Here is a 5,181-nt window from a genome sequence, read left to right on the forward strand (position 1 = left end):
ATATATGATAAAAATAAATAAATAAATTATGGGGGCACGTGGCCCCATGCCGGGATGCATAGGTCCATCTCTGCTTACAATTATTGTATTTAATGGTATAATTTGCAATAAGGTTCAATGCTTACATTTCCATGTTCCATCAAGTACAAAAATTTGAAATATGAGGTTGTTTGAGTAGTTTTCAAGCTATTCTTTGTCTCGAGTCTCTATCATCATCTTTTGATATTTTAAAATTGTAAAAAAATAAAAAAGTTTCTCTATAACTTATTTGAAAACATAACATCTATTGCTACATATAAGCACCAACAATAATCAGGTAGAAAATCATGATAAACTTCAAAGGTATGAACTTATAAAAAAATACTCCTATATATGCATAATAATACCATGAAGTCAAGTGTCAAATCCACTTTCTTCTATAATAATATCCCAAGATTTTTAACCATTACGAGTAAAACTGTATAGAGATCCACTTTTTACCTTTAACTCAAATAGTTCAATATATTATTTCATCTTTTAATAAAAAGGAGAAATTTTGGGAATAATATAAATAATGTAATTTGTTAGCTTTTTATGAGGAAGAGATGCTTTTAAGGTGTGTGTAACCGAGTAAAATGTCCCACGCGCGAGATAAATAAATCGCGACCTGTACTTCCAGCCAATGAGAACTGGCCACGTGGCTTTCGTGGGAGTTTAACAACGTGCCACTTTATTGCTTTTTGATCCCTGCAATTTTGTGACCTTTTTGCAGTTGCCCCTTCAATTGAATGATTAGTGCCATCCCACTCCCATCCTTAACTAGTCAGCTTTCTTATTTTGGTTTTAATTAATTAATTAAAGAAAAAATAAACAAAATTGAGGTGGTTAATATTCAACTGAAAGTTATGGAAACACTCGCACGTCCATCCATCCGTGCGATGTACAACAAGCATCAAAATTACACGATATATTTAAATAACTAAGTATAAATAAATATAAAATATATTTTAAAAATAAAATAAAATAATCCACATTAATTACTCAATAAAATCATGAATTGATGTAAAGTGTAATAGTAATTCTAGTTATTAGATAATTTTAAATAATTTAATAATCAAAATTCACATTTTATTATTATTATTATTATTATTATTATTATTATTATTATTATTATTATTATTATTATTATTATTATTATTATTATTAAACGTCATAATAAACAAATAACTATTTTCATACACAAACATAAATAAAAAGTTATAAAATTTTAACGAAGAGAGAGAAAATAAAATATTTTAAAGTTTTCATAAACTAATTGTTTTATATTTATTTTTAATGATTTTTAAACCATATTAAAGATTTTGTTACGAACTTAAATTTAAGATGCATATTGAATATTTCTTCATAAATCAAATTTGACAATGTTTAGTAAAGAATTAAAATTATATAAAAAATAAAGATAAAAATACTGAAAAAATTGGTGAAAGAAGGGAGAGAAAAAAAAAGAGGGAAAAAATTCCATTTTTATACATTATATAGATGTTATCAAGTGAAAAATGTAATATTGAGCGTTGTGTCGCACGCCATTAACTGATACTCTCCTCATCCATGAAACATCTTTTTAAGGAAAATTCGACATGAATTTTAAGAAAAGTTAATTGTGTATTTGATGAGTAGAAAGGAGTTTCGCAAATTAGAGAAAGTGATGACAGAAAAAGTGATAATAGTGACTAATGGATCAATTAAAATAAAATACGGTGGGTCCATTAATGACAACATATGTATATATATGTGGAAATTGTAAAGATGATAATTAGTAGTATTATTTCCAAAAAAAATTAGGAAGATGTATCATGAATGGACGAAAATGAAAAAATAGGAAGATGTTTTATGGACAAAGGAAATAATAAAAAGAAATGAAATATTAACTGATATGTGGTTCGCGTTAATATTTTTTAAATGATATAAAAGTTAAAATCTTACCTATTTGTTTACCTTTTAAATTCAAAAGAGAGGAATTAAATTTATTATTAAAGCTCTAATTTTTGTGTAACTTATAAAATACACCCAGTCCCTTAAATATGTTACACATATTTATATTCAACTACAAATTATGGCAGCACACTATCAAGTGAAAAATGTAGTATTGATCGCTATGTCACGCGCAACTGCTAATAAAAATGAAATATTCAACTGATATGTAGTTCATATATATAGGCCAGGGTTCAATGAAGAAGACCTAAATGTAAGAAAGAAGAGAGAAGTAATCTCATTCATTGATCTTATCTAATCTAACGGACATGATTTATTCACGTCATGTTCAAAGAATTTTTTCGTTGAATATATGAGGGTCTAAACTCAGAACCCCAAAAATATTGTATATGATCACAAATGTTATATATATATATAGGGAAGGGGAGTGGTTCAATTGAGAAGCTCAAATGTGTTGAGAAGTTGAGAAGCAATCTAATAGATGAACATGTTAGTACATTTTGATGAACATGACAATTAGACCCTAGATCAATAAATTCTTTGAACATACCAAATATAACTAACGAACATACGAATAAAATACGTCACCGCCAAGGATCGAACCCCAGATCAAACTCGTGTTCATAAAAACTAATTGACATGTTCATCTATTAGATTGCTTCTCAACTTCTCAACACATTTGAGCTTCTCAATAAAACCTAACCCTATAGGGAAGGGTTAAATATATATAGGTATATATATATTTCCTTTTTCATCTTATTCTTTCTCTCATACCTCGTAAATTAATTTTAGTCTTTGTACCGATGATTTGATCATTGTGTGGCGAATCGATCATCTACTTATTCATCACGAAAAATTATTTTAAATAAAATAATTAATTCATTTATTGAAATTTCTTTTAATTTTGCGCATGACGTCTACAATGTTTGTTTTAGTAAGGACATAAATCCATTTCTAGAAATGAAAAAAGATGAGAGATAAAATAACTATGGATAAGGAGTGGATGATGATCGATATTCGTATAACATATGTTTCTTTATGCATATACAACTACGTGACAACTTGCAGTTTTACTTCCCTTTTCGTTTAAAAACGTATAATGGAAATCATGGTGTGCATGTATACATGATTAAATTAACTAAGTTCAATGCATCCAATAAGTGAAATGAATCAAACCATTTCTAGTCAACTCATCCATAACTTTGAATGTATCTATAATATATATTATGAAATTAATTGAAAAATAATATTGGTATTCTTGATTGACCATTTGAACTCTCAAGTCTTAAGTGCCACGCCTTCTTCCTTATATTTGATATATATATCCACTTTTGGCAGCTTAGCCAAATAACAGTGTGATTCCACTATCTATTTATTCAGGAAAAAAAAGGGTATGAATATTTGTTTATTATTTATATTGAATTTTTTTTAACACTTAATATGATTCGGGGTCCCGAGACCTCACTGTTCACACACAGGGGGTCGCACCGCTTGGTATCTCATTGGGGACGATTGCAACTATTCTTCTACGGCCTTTGTTAGTTAGCATTTGAGTTTGAAATTCACCACTGGAGGTCCACAACTTGATTAACGACAATCATCACCAACGAGTAACCTTTAGTCGAGGTTTATTGCATCAGTTTAAGCTAAAAAACCTTGTGATTGTATCCACAATCTTATCCATCTTCATCAACTACATATGACATGCTTTAAACTTAAATTTCAAACTACTTGCAAAATCAAAACCTAGAAAACAATCATTCTTATTTGATCACAAAAATAATAGACCAACCCGACAATACAAGCAAAAAAGAAAAGCAAAAAAGTTTGGGTCTCCCACCACTTACACAATTTGTCTTAAGCAAAGGGTGTGCGAAGAAGGATTATCCAAAACAATAGGGAACAAACCATCGTCCTCCCCCCATCCGGCCCCCTCCCATACACACATTTTGCTTTGAGCAAAGTGGGTGTGTAGAGGGGGCAGGGCAAACAGACTCTAATGGGAAATAAAATCATAACAGCCTCGAAAGACTAAAACAAAAATAACTTAAAACAAATGGAGGGTTTGGTCGAGAGGAGGGTTCAAGTGGATACCTGAATTCAGCGCGTGCAAAGTAGGCAAAAAGTGTGTTCCTTGTCTTCATCACAACATCTTCTATTATGCCCAAACGGGCCTCTTCATTAACACTCAGAGTAGTTGGGCCATCTGTCTTCTCTTTGTTATTAGTCGCTAGGAAAATGGTTGAGTGACTGCAACAGAAGTAACACGCTACTTAGGGGTGGTGAATCTGACTCTATTGCGCTCGATGTGTACATCCTTCATGTGAACCAGACTGAAAAAACAAAGAAAACAACTAAACACAGACGTGTATTCCTCCTTACTCACACACTTTGCTTTAGGCAAAAGGTGTTAGAAGGAGGATTACCAACAACAAATGAAAACAGGTTGACTCTCCTCCCACATACACACTTTGCTTTGGGCAAAATGAGTGTGTAGATGAGGTAAACCAAAACAGACAAAAAAAAAAGTTAACATACCTAGTCAAGGTTTTAGGCCCCTCACCACACAATTTGCTTTGACAAATGGAGACTTGATCTTGATAATTGGTCTTTGGGTGGGCTAAACCTTGGACTTTATTGGACTAATTATTTGGACTCTGATTTCTTCGACCCAAAAGATCGAGGCCCAACCCCTTGGGCCCATACATGCACATGGGACCCATCCCCATAGTTGGTCAGGAGGACTCGTTGGTCTCTCGTCAGAAGCTGTCCCACAACAACCAGAAACCCTCGACATTATGGGACATGTGAGTCTTGATGAGACGTCAGCTGTTACAAGAGAAACCTCCCAACAGGTTTGAATTTCAGCTCCCTGTCTTTAAGGGAATCGAAGGATGCAGGCTCCTCCATAAATGGATTGTACCTATAAATAGGACAGTCATTCATGCATTCTAACAAACCAGCAAACATCTGCACACTAGCTTCACTTCTCTCTGCATACATTAATTGAGTTTTGTTCTCGCCACGTTTCAGTTCGTCGGAGCTCATTTGTCTGCGGTGCTGCTACCTATGAGATGAAGTCGTTTTATCTTCAGGGTATATCTCGTCTTGCAATTAGAGAAACCTCATCGACTCGACTAATATGTTCTGTGGGTTAATTATTTCCTTATAATTTCATTTCAATTTGTTTATTTTAAAATCTGATTTCCT

The 5,181-nt window shown here is 32.1% G+C and overlaps 1 long non-coding RNA gene across 2 annotated transcripts; it reads right to left on the bottom strand.

Moving 5' to 3' along the window:
• Positions 1 to 3,233: 3,233 nt before the first annotated feature.
• On the bottom strand, positions 3,234 to 4,485 carry LOC131003155 (uncharacterized). Of its 2 annotated transcripts, none has more exons than XR_009094557.1 (2): positions 4,066 to 4,485; positions 3,234 to 3,586 (listed from the first exon to the last, which is right to left on the bottom strand). It is a non-coding gene; the product is annotated as an uncharacterized LOC131003155 (long non-coding RNA). The 2 variants fall into 2 exon arrangements; XR_009094556.1 differs by having other exon boundaries at positions 3,234 to 3,664; positions 4,066 to 4,462.
• Positions 4,486 to 5,181: the final 696 nt, after the last annotated feature.

The sequence above is a fragment of the Salvia miltiorrhiza genome, unplaced genomic scaffold (assembly GCF_028751815.1).
Source record: "Salvia miltiorrhiza cultivar Shanhuang (shh) unplaced genomic scaffold, IMPLAD_Smil_shh fragScaff_scaffold_79, whole genome shotgun sequence".
Taxonomy (NCBI): domain Eukaryota; kingdom Viridiplantae; phylum Streptophyta; class Magnoliopsida; order Lamiales; family Lamiaceae; genus Salvia; species Salvia miltiorrhiza.